Source organism: Prionailurus viverrinus, chromosome B4, assembly GCF_022837055.1.
Source record: "Prionailurus viverrinus isolate Anna chromosome B4, UM_Priviv_1.0, whole genome shotgun sequence".
Lineage (NCBI taxonomy): Eukaryota > Metazoa > Chordata > Mammalia > Carnivora > Felidae > Prionailurus > Prionailurus viverrinus.
The window spans coordinates 135,752,662-135,767,896 of NC_062567.1; the positions used below are offsets into that span (position 1 = coordinate 135,752,662).

The 15,235-nt window shown below is 57.9% G+C and overlaps 2 long non-coding RNA genes across 4 annotated transcripts; one reads left to right on the forward strand and one right to left on the reverse strand.

Moving 5' to 3' along the window:
* Positions 1 to 1,623: 1,623 nt before the first annotated feature.
* LOC125169745 (uncharacterized) lies at positions 1,624 to 8,724 on the reverse strand. The gene is made up of 3 exons (XR_007153798.1): positions 8,678 to 8,724; positions 3,397 to 3,609; positions 1,624 to 1,915 (listed from the first exon to the last, which is right to left on the reverse strand). It is a non-coding gene; the product is annotated as an uncharacterized LOC125169745 (long non-coding RNA).
* Positions 5,949 to 12,209, forward strand: LOC125169744 (uncharacterized). 3 transcript variants are annotated; one of them, XR_007153797.1, is made up of 4 exons: positions 5,949 to 6,455; positions 8,240 to 8,384; positions 8,778 to 8,839; positions 9,253 to 12,209. It is a non-coding gene; the product is annotated as an uncharacterized LOC125169744 (long non-coding RNA). The 3 variants fall into 3 exon arrangements; XR_007153796.1 differs by lacking the exon at positions 8,778 to 8,839; XR_007153795.1 differs by having other exon boundaries at positions 8,240 to 12,209.
* Positions 12,210 to 15,235: the final 3,026 nt, after the last annotated feature.

A 15,235-nucleotide genomic window follows, 5' to 3' on the forward strand; every position in this document is an offset into this window, starting at 1 on the left:
GGGCAGAGAGAGAGGGAGACACAGAATCGGAAACAGGCTCCAGGCTCTGAGCCATCAGCCCAGAGCCCGACGCGGGGCTCGAACCCATGGACCGCGAGATCGTGACCTGGCTGAAGTCGGACGCTTAACCGACGGCGCCACCCAGGCGCCCCGACTTAAAATCTTAAGAAAAAAAAAAAAGAGTTCCTACTCTGTGATCCCATTTATATTAAACAAAGGTAAAATGAATCTACAATGATATGAATCAGATCTGTGGTTGCCCGAGGCTTGGGGGGCAGGGCTGCCGACAAGTTGAGACTAGGGGACATTTTGTGGTAATGGAGTTTTCTCTCTTGACGGTGATGGTAGTGACATGGGCATACATACACTTGTCAGAGCTCACCGAATAGCATAAGTGGAAGAGATCTCACGGAATGGGAATTAGACCTCAATAAAGTTCATTTTAAAATTCTTGGTGTTTATTTTCCAAATCCTATAGAGGTTACTATTTGGTGACACGAAATGCTTAGGACATATTGAACGAAACGGTTGTGAAATAATCTATAGTATAATCCTACACACATATATGCAGCACGTATACATGGCTGGCTTGGAAAACACCAGAAGGACTTCCATCGAAATGTACCTAGTAATTATCTTGTGGGTAATTTTTGTTTTTTTGTTTGGGGCTTTCCCGTATTTCCAAATTTTCTGTAGCACGCGTTTTTCTTTTCATAAACAAATAAGAACAAATATATCTCTTTTCCCTTTTTCCAGCGGACGTGGGGCTGGGTCCCAGGACGGATGGTGAGGACACCCCCGGAGGGGTCCAGAGAAGGGGAGCTCCCTGGGAGGTGATGGCGGACGATGAGGGTGCGAGGGGTGGGGGGTGGGGCCCTCCCCTGTCCCCAGTCCTTTGGACGGGGTTTCAGTGCTGGGTTATTCACCGGCATCACTGATGGAGGGAGGAATGTTATCCTTGGCCCGGAAGCCAGACCCTCCCATTTGGAGTGCGGGGACCTGCGGCTCCTCTCCCGAATGCACCGGTCTCCTGTGCTGCCCGAGCACGGGCGGGGGGGGGGGGGGGGGTTCTGGTCTCTCTGCTGCCCAGGCCGCTTGCTTTCCCCGCTGGAGGAAGTTGTCCTCGGTGAGAGTTGCGGGGACCGGGGTGGGGGTGGAGGTGGCACACCCCGCAGCGGATCTCCTGCCCTCCATGGCCCTGGGAGGCCGGGGCCGTTATTCACTGCCACCACTCTCTCCAACTTGGGGAAACTGAGGCAGAAGTGATTCACTGAAGTCACCCAGGCGGCGGAGCTCAGACTTGACCCCACGCCTGGATTCTCACACGATTCAAGCTTCATTTCCCAGGAGCTTCTGGGCCCCAACTAGCTCATCAATGCGGGGTGGGTTTGGGGATCCGGGGCTGAGTTTTCTCCCACGCGCGTTGTCTGCTCCGGGTTCTTGTGCGACTTCTTTTTTTTTTTTTTTTTTTTTCTCAACGTTTATTTATTTTTGGGACAGAGAGAGACAGAGCATGAACGGGGGAGGGGCAGAGAGAGAGGGAGACACAGAACCGGAAACACGCTCCAGGCTCTGAGCCATCAGCCCAGAGCCCGACGAGGGGCTCGAACTCAAGGACCGCGAGATCGTGACCTGGCTGAAGTCGGATGCTTAACCGACTGCGCCACCCAGGCACCCCTCTTGTGCGACTTCTAACGTCCGCACATTCGGTGGACCTGGCAGCTGAGCTTCGCAGCGGAACGCGAACTTCTCCAAGAACAGGGTTCTGCCTGCTCTTGGAGCTGCTGGGGCCCCGGCATCGCCCCCAACCTAAGGCCGCTTCCCTCCGGCCAGCTGGCCTCACAAAGGTTCCGAGGAGGAGGCCCGACCGGCTCGGTTTCTCTTCCCTTCCTCACTGAGCAGATTCTGTAACAGACTGTAGAAATGGAAAAATAAAAGGCTGAAACTGTTAAAAACAAAAACAAAAAGTGAGTGTGTGTGTGTGTGTGTGTGTGTGTGTTTAAACCAAGTCACAAATGGGAAAGAAGAGACAACAGCAAGTTAAGGACACTTGGTGACGCAGCGTTTCCCGCTCAGGTCACGATCCCGTGGTTCATGGGTTCAAGCCCCGTGTCGGGCTCTGTGCTGACAGCACGGAACCTGCTTGGGATGCTCTCTCTCCCTCTCTCTGCCCTTTCCCCACTTGTGCATGCGCACACGCACGTACTCTCTCTCTCTCTCAAGATAAATAGATTTTTAAATAAGTAAATAAAATTCAGTTGATGAAGTAAAAGAAAAAAAAAGTTTAGCAAATGTCATGTATTTATATGTCCATTTATAGAACTATCAAGAAATAAAACGTAAAGAGAGTGGCCAAAGTCTTTGGAGTCGAGGGACCAGGATGGAAATTTTCTCCCTTTCCATCTTCCTTCCTTCCTTGTATGTTCCTTTTTTTTTTTTTATGTTTATTTATTTTTGAAGGAGAGAGAGACAGAGTGTGAGCAGGGGAGGGGCAGAGAGAGGGGGAGACACAGAATCCGAAGCAGGCTCCGGGCTCTCAGCTTGAACCCATGAGCCACAAGATCATGACCTGAGCCGAAGTCAGACACTTAACTGACTGAGCCCCCCAGGTGCCCCCCCTTTTTTTTAAAGTTTATTTATTTGTTTTGAGAGACATAGAGATAGCACAAGCAGGGGAGGGGCAGAAAGAGAGGGAGAGACAGGGAATCCCAAGCAGGCTCCTTGCTGCCAGCCCAGAGCCCAGCTCGGGGCTCCAACTCATGAACCCATGAGATCATGAACTGAGAGGAAACCAAGAGTCAGACACTTAACCGACCGAGCCACCCAGCCCCCACCCCCGCCTCCACTTATGTTCTTTAAACTTTCTATAACACTTGTATTTTTTTAAGTATTCTCTACACCCAAAGTGGGGCTCGAACTTACAACCCCGAGATCAGGAGTCGCATGCCCTACCGACCAAGCCAACTGTAGGCGCCCCTATAGTTGTATGACTTTTTTTTTTTTTCCACGTTTATTTATTTTTGGGACAGAGAGAGACAGAGCATGAACGGGGGAGGGGCAGAGAGAGAGGGAGACACAGAATCCGAAACAGGCTCCAGGCTCCGAGCCATCAGCCCAGAGCCCGACGCGGGGCTCGAACTCACGGACCTCGAGATCGTGACCTGGCTGAAGTCGGACGCCTAACCAACTGCGCCACCCAGGCGCCCCTAGTTGTATGACTTTTAAAATAAGATGAGATAAACTTATATGAAAAGTAGGTAAAATACATCATATTAAAATACATTATATATAAAATACATTATATTAAAATGCATTATATTAAAAGCAGTCAGACTGTGCGTGAGCCTTCCCGTCAAGCGGTAACCATGACAATCAAGGGTACTTTGGACTGAGTACCTGCTATGTGCCGGGTCCTCTGCGAACGTCTCCCATCACCCTGTCTCCTCAGGACACCCTGCAGGAGGGACCGGTCGCCCCCAGCCCAGGGAGCTGAGCCCCTGAGACGGCAAATGAGGCAGAGCCGAGGGCTGAACGTGGACGCCTCCGACTCTCTTGGAACCATACCTCCTTCCATAACAGCTTCCTGCGTCTTCAGGGGGCACGTTTTTCCTAAATACAATGGTCGTGGATGAAAACATTTTTATCTCGTTTACATAGAATCTGGGATTATTTCTGTGAACGGAATTTAGTAAAAGAAATATAAAAGTCATAGTTTTTTGGTTTTGTTTTTGGATTTTCTGTTTGTTGGTTTACTTTATGACACCGTTAACCAATGTCCAAACTAAGGACCAATGTCCAAACTAAGCTACATAACTTTCTGGGTCCAGGGCCTCTTGTTCGCAAAGGATTAAGACTTTTTTTTTTTTTTTTTTTAGAAATTATTATTATTATCTTTTAATGGTTTATGTATTTTTGAGACAGAGAGAGACAGAGTATGAGCAGGGGAGGAGCAGAGAGAGAGGGAGACACAGAATCCGAAACAGGCTCCAGGCTCCGAGCTGTCGGCCCAGAGCCCGACGCGGGGCTCGAACTCACAAACCGAGAGATCATGACCTGAGCCGAAGTGAGACGCTTACCCGACTGAGCCACGCAGGCGCCCTAAGGATTGAGAAGTTTACGAGGAGGTCCACAGATCATTGATCATGCAGCACCTGCACAGGCCACGTGCCCATCGAGCCTCCCCCGACAAGGTCTTGATAGGACTTTGGTGGAGCCACGGTGACATCCGCTTTGGGGACAAACGGAGCACCAGTGACCGCGCATCGGAGAACAAATGGTTTCAAGCTTCGGGAAGAGGCGCAGTTCCCGAGACATTTTCCAGTCCTGAAAAGCCAAAGTGGCTGCAGCTGAGGAGGGGAGTCGCCAGGGAGGACGCCACGGGACAGAGCAGGTAGGTCTCCTTCCCCGCGCAAGGGTGGGGCCTCTGCACAAGAAGCTTTCACAGAAAGCAAGGGATCCCTACAGCATGTCCCTGTGAAATGTCACACCCTGACACGGAGCCTTGATAAAACTTCAATCGCGTGGCCGGAGTGTGTGTGGCTGACCAGCCGAGGTCTAGGGGAGAAGTGAGAGAAAGCCAAGGCTCACACTTGCTCCGGTGAAAACACAGTAAGAGGGGCACCTGGGGGGGGCTCAGGCGGTTAAGCCTCCAACCTCCGCTCAGGTCATGATCTCGCGGTTCGCGGGTTTGAGCCCCGCGTCGGGCTCTGTGCGGACAGCCTGCTTCGGATCCTATGTCTCCCTCTCTCTCCGCCCCTCCCCTGCTCATGCTCTCCCTCTCTCTTTCTCTCTCTCTCAAAAATAAATACGCATTAAAAAAAAAACCTTTGGGGCGCCTGGGTGGCACAGTCAGTTGGGCGTCCGACTTCAGCCAGGTCAGGATCTCGCGGTCCGGGAGTTCGAGCCCCACGTCGGGCTCTGGGCTGATGGCTCAGAGCCTGGAGCCTGTTTCGGATTCTGTGTCTCCCTCTCTCTCTGCCCCTCCCCCGTTCATGCTCTGTCTCTCTCTGTCGCAAAAATAAATAAACGTTGAAAAAAAAATAAAAAAAAAAACCTTAAAAACACAGCGAGAAACTCCATTCCACCTGCCGTGGCGAAGGATCTTAGGCTTCGTTGGCAGGTGGATTTCCCTCCACCGCCCGCCCCCAGATGAGGCCCGTGGGCCCTGGGAACACACTGGAAGCCTATATGTGTAGGTTGAGGAGGATTCCGCAGCTCAGAAAACGGGCTCCGCACGGCACTCCAGCCAGCCCCAAGCGCAACCCCCTTGCTCATTTTCTCTTTAAAAAACAAACACACAACCCACCCCGCTCCTCCCAGCGTTTCGGGCACTCTGGAGTAGCAGGCCTGGGACAGAGTAGTCTCTCCATAAACAGTCTTACAAGGAAAGATGGACAGACACACGGATAAACAGGGCAGCGCAGGGGCATCCCAGGGCTGATTGGTAGGTGGCTACTCTGTGCCCCCAGCTCCTGTTCCAGTGCTCACAGGACCCCTGAAGGGACGGGGCTTGGGTGGTGCACAGGTTCCCAGACCTGGGGCCGCTCAGCTGCCTCCCCCAGCCCGGATGTGTCCCCAGGACGCTGCCCCGGGAAGGTTCCAAGCCAGGCGGAGCCAAGAGGGCAGAAAATGAAGAAGAGCAGCCCAGGGCTGCCAGGTGTGGTCAAGGCCTGGCCCACGAAACATGTGCCCGAAGGGCAGGAACGGGGTCCTGCGTTCACTGCAGATGCCGGCTGGGCCTCTCCGCGGTCCCCTCCCGGACACCGGGGCTCACCAGCTGTCCTTCCACTCTGAGGGCAGAAACATAGGGTAGCTGGCCGCAGTGGCTGACTCAAGCCCTTGGCTGGGGGGACAAGACAGACAGAGACCCAGGGGCTGCTGCTGCCCCGGGGACTCGGTGTTAGTGTCACTACCTTTCAGGAAGCATATGTTCTGCTCTCTTCGCCACCCCCTCTGCCCCCCAATTTGCCCAAGACACTTGGGAGTGGGTTATAAAACACACAGGTGCCCCAGGAGGGTGCCCAGCAAGGCTGAAGGAGACCCTCCAGAGGGGGAGGGGTGGTTGTTTACCAATTAAGAAAGAAACAACCCCAAAAAGCTCTGGGCGGAATTTCAAATTGTCGGATTTCTAAGTAGCCAGCACCCCCCCGCCCCCCTCCAGCGTATTTCTTTCTTTCCTCCCCTCTCCCGGCCTGCTTTCCCTCTTTGTTGCCAAGCTCAGACGTCGCTGCTGAAACCCAGCCCAGCGCCCGCGAAGCCCGGAAACTTCCAGCTCCGCGACCGGGCGGAAAGTTGGGGTCGCAAGGCCAGGGTGACAGCGGCGCCCAAGGGCCGGGCGCGGCGGGGACCCGGGGCGCCGCCCGTCGCGGCCTCGCTCCGCCCGGCCGCGCCGGGACCTCGGACAGTCCAGGGGCCGGACGTGAACTTGACCGCGCGGGGCTCCCCGGGACGACCCGGTAAGCGCGCCCGCTCCCCCGCCCTCGCCCCACCCCGTGCGCCGCGGCCGGCCGGGGTCCGAGCGCGCGGCCCGGGCTTCGGGGCTTCGGGGCTTCGGGGCTTCGGGGCTTCGGGGCTTCGGGGTGGGCGGCCCGGGGTGCAGGGGCCGGGTCTCGGGCCGGGAGGGGGCGCCGCGGCCGCCATGAGAGCGCACCGCCGAGCCCCGGCCCTCCAGCGCCCCGCGAAGTCTGCCCTCCCCGGCCTCCTCCCGAACAAAGCCTCGGAAGTTCGGGAGGGAATCTTCCCGACACGTTCCCTCCCAGGGGCTGCTGCGTCTGGGCGGCGGCCATCCAGGCTCTTAAAGGGGAAACAAGACCACTCGGGCTCTCTCCTCTGTTTCTTGCACCCCCCCCCCCCACTTTGGCTGAGGGAAGCGGGGGGGGGGGGGGGAGGGGCAGGGGGTGCCACTGCACCTCTAAGGTGGTCACTCTCTCCGGCGGGGGCCTGCCCGGGGGGCTCCACGGTCGGATTAGGGCCTGCCAAGAAGAGGGACCCCCCAACAGTTCAGGGAGAACCTGCCCCATCCAGGCCGCAGCAGGAGCGTTCCTGGGGGCTCTGGGGGGACACTGCTCCCGACCCACCCCACTTCCCCAGGCAGCTTCCCTGCGGCCATGCCGGGGGGGCCCTCCTGAGCAGGACGCACCCGGCCACAAAGTCCCTGTCTGCTCTGCCTGGGGTGACTGTGCCAGGGCAGCCGGAATGCCAAGCCACCATGACACAACATGGCAGCCGTGGTCGGGGCCTGTGGGACCTTGTCCGCGGGGAGCAAGGGCGGGGACACGGCTGCCTCCTTCACCCGCTTTCCTTTGCCCACAGACCCAGGCCCAGCAGCCACTCCAGCCCATTTCTCCACACCTTTCCCCCTTTGCCTGAGACAGGCCTGTGAGTGTCCTGATCCCTGGAGGGGGGGGGGGCACCTACGGGATAGGGAAGCCCCCCCCCCCCACCGGGTTGCTGGCAGAACCTCAAAAGCTCCAGAGTTCTGCCTTGGGTCTGGCCCTGGATCTCTAAGATGCACTGAATGCCCCCCGACCGGAGCGGGGACTGCCTGCGTGGCCTTGCTCTAGACAGTGGCCAGGCTCCTGACCTTCTGGAGATCTCCATTCCCAGGGCTCCCGGAGCCCACAGTCCTCAGTGAGAGGCCCGCAGGGCAGTGGCTAGAGCACCCTTGCGGGAGCGAGGCCTGGGCCAGCTGGGGAGCCCCGGACATTCCAGCGGGGGCCTCCAAAGGGCAGCCTGCAGGGTTCAGGCAGGCCAGGTGGGGCCCAGTGGAGATTTTTCAGGGACCAAGGAACAGAGAACAGATCCCAGGCCAGCCAGTGGCTGCCAAGAGGGTAAAGGCCTCGGGTTCCAGAGCTGCAGTCTCGTTAGGAGAAGAAAATCCATACCTGTGCATGGAATGTCCAAACTTTGAAAATATCACAGGACAGGAGAAATATATCCTTGGGTTGAACCCAGCCTGTGGACCCCCACTGTGCAACCCCTTGGACACATGAGCTGGTTAGTGGTAAAAGGACGCAGATTGCCTAGTGACCCTAGTCCCAGCTCAAGCTCTGGCCAGGAAGCCCCATAGATCTGGGGAGCAGGGAGGGGAGGTGGTCCGCACCCCACTTGCCCCACGTCTCAGGGAAGTCGTGGCCTCCGCATACTGAGTGCTCCAGACAACTGAGGCTGACGTTGCCCCTTTGGGCCCACGTTTGCTTAACTGAACTGATTTGAAGTTTAAAATCTCGCTTTGAATCAGGTAACAGGACTGCCCCGCCCCCACGTCCTCGGAGGAGCCTCCGTGCCCTCTCAGCCTGTGCCCACAGAGCTCGCTGTGTAGGACGCAGGAAGCGAATCTGAACTTGAACTTTCTTCCTGTCCCAAGCAGTACAGTCAACCTCCAGGTAGGAAAACCTGGGCCTGTTGCTGCACCGAGGGCGGGCCGCAGAGAGGCGGGGCTGTGCCTCCAGCCCGGGGGCCCTGGGAGACTGACCTCGTCTCCCGGCATCCTCAACTTCCTCACTCATAAAATGGGCTCAGTACTGGCTCTGACTCAGTGGGATCGCGGGGAGGATGGCGATACCCGCGTGCACACTTAGCGTGGTACCAGCCCACAGTAGGCACTCAGTATGCGTTCACTGCTCTATCGGACCGCAGCCCGGGTAGACCCTGCCGCTGGCTCCCCTCACAAACCCACCTGCTTCTGGGGCCGCTCAGGACTCTGTCTCGCCATTTCGTGTCAGCCCTCAATTGCTTGCCTCTCCCCGCTTCCTTTGTTTCTTTTCTTATCCTCAAAGAAAGCATCGCTGAGCCTCTCCCCTGTGTCGACAGCCCTGTGCTGAGCACTGGGGATCGAGAGGTGAGTCTGATACACACAGTACCTTGAGAAAATGCTGGAGGCTCTGTGCAGCTATGACACCGGGGTGAGGTTCTCTGGGCTCATTTCCCATCCAGAGAGGGTGTTTCCCGCACAGTGCTCCTGCTGGCAGCCCTGCAGTCTTTGTTGAATGCCTCCAGAGACGAGCAGCTCACCACTTCCCCGGTGGTGTGTCTGCGGCAGCCTCGTTGGTATCCCCGAAACTTGACTGTTCGGACCGGGTGTAGACAGGGCTATAGCAGTGGCTCTGGGTCTGAGGCGCCTGGTTTTACAGGGGGGAGGGGGATACACACACCTGGTAAGGGGGTCCTAAAAAGTGGGTGAGGTGCTCGTCTTAGAAGGGACAGATGCGTGTTGTTACAAAACAGAGCCCCGTTTCCTGCTTTTGCCGGTAGCCTCTGTAGCAAGGAGAAGACGACGACAGGGCTCTCTGAGCGGGACATTAACCAAACATAGTACAACAGCTGGTCGCTGCACTAAGGAAGCCGGGGAGCCAAGTGGAGGCGTCCGGAGGCCTCGGGTCGCCCGCCGGAACTCCGGCTGCACAACCTGCAGAGCTCAGTGTGAAGGGAACGCGTGCGGCCCTTGTTCAGAATGATCAAGACTTTCAAGATGGTGACAGCAGGGCATGAAACGAAGGGTGGGCCCTTCTGAGCACGGGGCCTTCCCTTTGTGACAGGTCACCAACTCGTGAGGCCAGCAGCGCTCCCGCCGCGAGCGGAGGCCGGAGAGGACCCCCAGGCGGTCCCTCCAAGGAGCGTGACTCCTCTCCTGCATTGCCTCTCCCTTCCATCGCTGATGTTACATGCCAATTTTAGAGCATTTTGAATCCTCACCAAAGAAGAAAAATATTTTCAATCACCTAGAAAACCCCCGCTCTCTCGGAAATAGCCAGTGGGAGCGCCTTCGGCAGCTTCCAACTTCCACAATTTGAAACAAAATTAGCATTTTAGCTTCTTCTGGTAATATGTATCATTTTATCTCCTGCTTGTTTCACTAAATATTTTATCACCGCCCCATTCCCAAATCAGAAGATCTCATTCTTGCATCGGTCGATTGTTAATGACTAATATTCCGTTGGATACATCTTTTTTGACAACCCTTGTTATTGGAAGCCGGCTATCTCCCGTTCTCTCTGGTATAAACAGCACTTCGAGGAATGCCTGTGTGCACGTTTCTGCCGATTTCCTAGGAGAGCAAAGGCTCTTAGGTCCCAGAAGTCTCTTGGGGGGGGGGGGTCTCTGAAGTGCCTCCTTGGCCATGGTCTCCGGATGAGGACCCTGGGCCCAGGGAGCAGAGGCCCCGGCCCCAGAACTTCCTGCCTGGCCTATCGTGAGGACAGATTAATGATAATGAGGCGGAAGATGACCCCTTATCCCACCGGACTGTGGACCAGGTTTCGGGGTCTGGGCTGCCTCGGTCGCTAAGCCCGCCAGGCTGGGGATGCAATAAAATAAGGCTTAGCGGGGTGCCCTCTCTCGGGCAACACTCGAACATGGTGGCGTGGAAAAGCAGGAAGAAGGGGAGGAAGAGGGGCATGGGGACGAAAAGCAGGAGCCGGGAGGTGAGGGGAGAGCCCCCTTAGGAGAGGAGGGCTCCGCGGGGCAGCTGGTCACTTGGCCGAAGACTCCAGAGGGCAAGATGAGGTCTGCCAACCGCAGCCCAGCACGGCCCGCCACCGATGCGCAGCGGACGTTGTGTGGAGTGGATACGGAGGCGGGCTGCACCCCCAGCCTCGCTCAGAGGCGTCTGGACATGTGGGGGAGCAAGGGAGGTGGTGTATGAGTTTCCTATTGCTGCCGTAACAAAGGTCGCTGATTTAGTGGCTCCACCAAGGCAAGCTAATTATTGTGCAGCTGTGGAGGCTGGGAGTCCGCAATGACTCACGGGGCTAAAACCAAGGTGCTGGCAGGCCCGGTTCCTTCTGGAGCCCCCCCCCCCCCCCCCCCCCCGGGGAGAAACCTTGCCTCAGCCTTTTCTAGCCTCTAGAGGTGCCCACATTCCTTGGCTTCTGGCCCTTCCTCCATCTCCGGGGAGAGACTGCACCCCTCCTTCTCTGATCACCGTCGGGCCAGGGGCTCCATGTTCAAGGGTTTGTGTCATGACATCGGACCCAACCGGATAATCCAGGATCCAGGCCCTTAACTCGTCCACCCGCCCAGTGGATTTGGACTCTTGTGGGTTTGTTCCTGGGCTGAGTAAATTCCTGCCAGAGGCTCCCCCTTGGCCTATCTCCAGGACAGAGGTTCTGGGAGCTCAGGCAGGTTCTCTGCTCAGCCAGGAGCTGCTTTGCCTCACCCCACAGGGCAGGCATCGTGGGGCCCACGGCCCAGGCATCGTGGGACCCATTTCACAGGTGGGCCAACTGAGACCCGGCGAGGCTGGATGATTTGCTTAAGGCCACACAGCTGGCAGGGGACAGAGCTGACCCTCAGTAATGGCGGACCCTAAGCCCAGGGCCCCACGGGGCCTGCCACCTGCCCCTAGGAATACAGCCTTCCCTGACTCTCCCTTAACCACAGCCCTTGATTCTTTCCAGAAGGGCGGCAGGCCTTCCTGCCCCTTTTCCAGAACAGGCCGGCTGTTCTCAGGGACAGAAAGGCCACAGGGCGGCCCTTGGCAGGGGGCTCGTGTGAGCGCGAAGGGATGTGGGAGCCTCACCAGGCCGCGGGGCCTCACCGCGGCTTGAGTGTTGGTAGGCGAAAGTGTGGCTAGCAGAAGACACGCTTGTCCCAGCCTGGAGGGCAGCCGCCCTGCCAGGTCCTGCTCCCCGCTGAGGGCCTTTGGGACGTCTCTTAACACAGAACCAGCACAGCACGTTGACCTGACCAATGCAGAGTTGCTCTGAATAAGGAAGTGAGGAAGAGAACGTTCCTGGCTCAGCATGTGAAGCTGGGCTGGCCCGCCATACACAAAGGCAGGCAAGGGCGTGCACCCCACGGCTGGGACTGTGCAGAGGGCACGGCCCGCCTTCCCTCCAAGCCACCCCCTGCAGCCGATCCCCCCACCCCCGGGGGCCTGAGCCTGGCACGGGAGGAGTTAAGCGGCTGCCGCGGGCACCTTGGCACACGGAGCTGCCCAGAATGTCCGGCTCCCCACCCCCACTGCCTTTCTTCCCTTTTTTTGCCTTTTTCCTTCTTAATTAATCATACGCTGCTGCCCAATTTAAATATGGAAATGCCCAGGCCTGGCGATGCAATTATTCCCCAGGCCAGGCGGGCTGTCCAGCCCTGGGCTGCGGGGAGCATCGTGGCATCGCCTCCTTTCTGGTGTGTGTGAAATTATGTGCACAAAAGGCGTCTCCTTATCTGAGTGTGTGAACTAACTAAATAAATAAGGGCTTTTGTTTGTTTCCCGGCTCCTGCACATGACTGTTTTGACTAAAGCGCCCGTGTTGTCTGTGCCTTTATGGGGCTCCGGAGAGGGGCCGGGGGCGGGGGGCGGCCGCCGGGCATCTGGGCCTCTCCCTCCCCGGGCACCGCCGCGGCCCGCACCCCTCCCCGCACACACCCTCGCCGGAAAGTTCCCCTGCCCGGGCCGGGCTCCCAGGAGGCTGGCACGGTGCCAGGCTCGCCGCCGAGCGCGGGCAGCGGGGTGGGGCGAGCGGAGGCGGCGCCGAGGACGTGGCCGGGCGCCCCGGGCGCGAGCCGGACCGAGGCCCGGAAGGTGAGGGCACCCCCCTCCCCCTGCCCCGGTCACACACACTCCCACCCACCCGGGCGGGCGCAGGGTGGGCACGGGGCGGCGGTGGGGGTGGGGGTGGGGGGGGCGCCGATCGGGCCCGGAGCTGGAGAGCGGGCGGTGGGGGAGGGGAGGGCACAGAGCCGGGCAGTGCCAGGCGGCCGCCCGCCCTCCCTCCGGGCCGGGGCTCCGCGGGGAGGCCGCGCGTGCACGGGGGGCCAGGCGGGCCGTGGTGGTGGCCGGAGGAAGGCCGGTGGGGCGAGGCGGGGCCCGGGGCTGTCAAGGAGAAAAACATCCCAAGGCCTGCAATTTGCTGCCCTCAGCTTTTTTTTTTTTTTTTTTTTTCCTCCTGCTTGGGAGGGGAGAAAAAAAAAAAAAAACAGTGCTTCCTCTGGAGGCGGATGCAAAAAGGATGCAGAATTTTAACCATCTCCTGCACCCGGTCCTTCCTCAGCAGGGTGTCCAGGCCCGGGCCGGGCACCGCGGCGTGGACCGAGGGCGGGTGGTGAGGGTGCCAGGTGCCCTTCTCTGCCAGACGCTGGAAAGCCCGCATCCCCTCCAGCCCGCATCCCCGTCCAGGAGCTGGGCCCAGGGCAGGGGGTGTGAGGACTGGAGGTCATGGGGCAGGTGGTGGGCCCCCGGCGGGAACAGCCGCCTCTGGTGCCACCGTCCCCTGCCCTTGGTGGCTTGGTGGGCTTTTCTCTGGGTGTCGCATGGCATGCCTCGGCACAGCGCTGGGGGGGGGGGGGGGGTCGTGTCTTGGTTCTCCCTGACTTGGGGCCTTCGGCCGTTCTGGGATCTCCCGGCCTTTCTCGTGACCAATTTCTGTGCTTAAAAAATAATTTGGTAAGTTTTCCGGCGTCTGGCGGGGGCTCCACACACCGTACATTCAGGGCCGGACGTAAGGAATGAATTCTACGGTGCGGAAGGTGATCTGGTCACCGGAGGGACAGCAGGGCAAGCCCCGGGTGCGGAAGGAGAGGCCCGTGCCCCTCGCGGGGCTGTGTGGGGAGCGGTCCCGGGAGCTTGGTGGGAAGGTCCAGGGAGGACCTTAAAATCCAGAGGAAAAAATGACTACAATCATAATGAATAATATAATGATGAATTCAGCCATCTTTGTATACCAGTGCAGTCATAACATATAATTTTAATATGTATGGAGCAAGGGGCTGTGAGGCAGAAGCATTTGGGTCCCTGAAAGTCACGATGGGGCCCTAGGCTGGTCAGCCTGTCCCAGGACAAAGGGTCAGGTGTCTGGCTCCTGGGAGGCCTTTGGGGGCCATCTGGGTGCCCTGTGAATCTGGCTTCTCCGAAAGCCAGCCGGGACAGGTTGGCACAGCCAGCTGTGCAGAGGAGCCAGGGCCCTCGTGTGTGTGTGTGTGTGTGTGTGTGTGTGTGTTCCTATGCACACGTATGTGTTTTACAAAGGATTCCCACGCACGTCAGTGTGAAAGACCCGGTTCTGGAGACAGGTGAATCCAAGGCTGAGGTGGCCCTGAGAGCCTGGTGTTCCTGGCCGTGGGGTGAGGGGTTGTGACTCGGCCAGGAGCTATGGTGGCATCCCCCCCCCCCCCGCCCCGGCCATTGTCTCCCTGGGAGAGAGGGGATTTGGAAGCCCACTCCCAGCCCAGCCCAGCTCTGTGCAGTAGACACAGAACACGAGCTGCAGACCAGGCCACATGCGTAATTTCACGTGGCTGAACACCCACCTTTTTTAAAAAGTAAAAGCAAACAGATGACATTCCCTTTAATAATACAACTTACTTTAGTATATATTCAAAGGAGTATATTTCAGTGTGTAATTAATACGAAATTATTAATGAGTTTTTGCTTTTTTTCTCTTCTATGAAGTCTTTGAAATCCAGAGTGTATGATCCACATACATCTCCATTCAGACGGACTCCCTGACTTTCAGAGGCTTAGTGGTCACATGTGGCACGTGGTGAGGGACTACCGTATCGGGCAGTGCGGGTGTCGCAGGTCCCCAGGCCCACCACCACCCACCTCCGCACCCCAGAGTGGGGGAGACTGGTTTTTCTGCTTCTATTTTTTTTTTTTTTTTTTTTTTTTTTTTTGCTGGTGGCCCTTCTTGGCCAGGGTCAAAGACACTCGTGGTGTCTAGTCAGGCCCCCAGCATCCCCGAGAGCTGCAAGCTTCCAGGATGAGGGGAGGACTGCTGGGAAGGGTTTCTTCGGCCATGCTCCCAGACGCCAGGGGGACGGTACAAAGGGCTGGCTTCAGGGTACAATAGTGGGGCGGTTAGTCACAGTGCCGGGCAGCGGGCAGGCACACAGAGCTCCCTGTGTCTGTGCCTGGCCGGGCTGGGCCCTGCAGCCCGGTTTCCCCTCTCTGCCTTTTGTTTGCACCCCTCCCTACTCCCCGATTAACCCCCTGCTCCCCGTGGCCTACCTGGCTGCTTGGCTGGGGCATCCTTACTAAGCTCCGGTTTCCATCAGCCACCCTGGCCAGGGGCAGGCTCCTTCTGGAAGGAGAGCTCAGGCCCTGCACGGTTTCATTGGCATCTCTTGGGAGAGGGGCATCGGAAGAGCTCCGACGCTGTGGTTCTGCCGTGTTTGTGTGGTTTTTGCGTGAGTTAGAGCAGTTTTTGCGTGAGTTGGATAGCCGTGCGTGCTGGCTCCCTACTTCGAGATCCCGTCAGCGTTTGAGAGGGTGCCTTGTGCGAGGGGCTGTGCATTG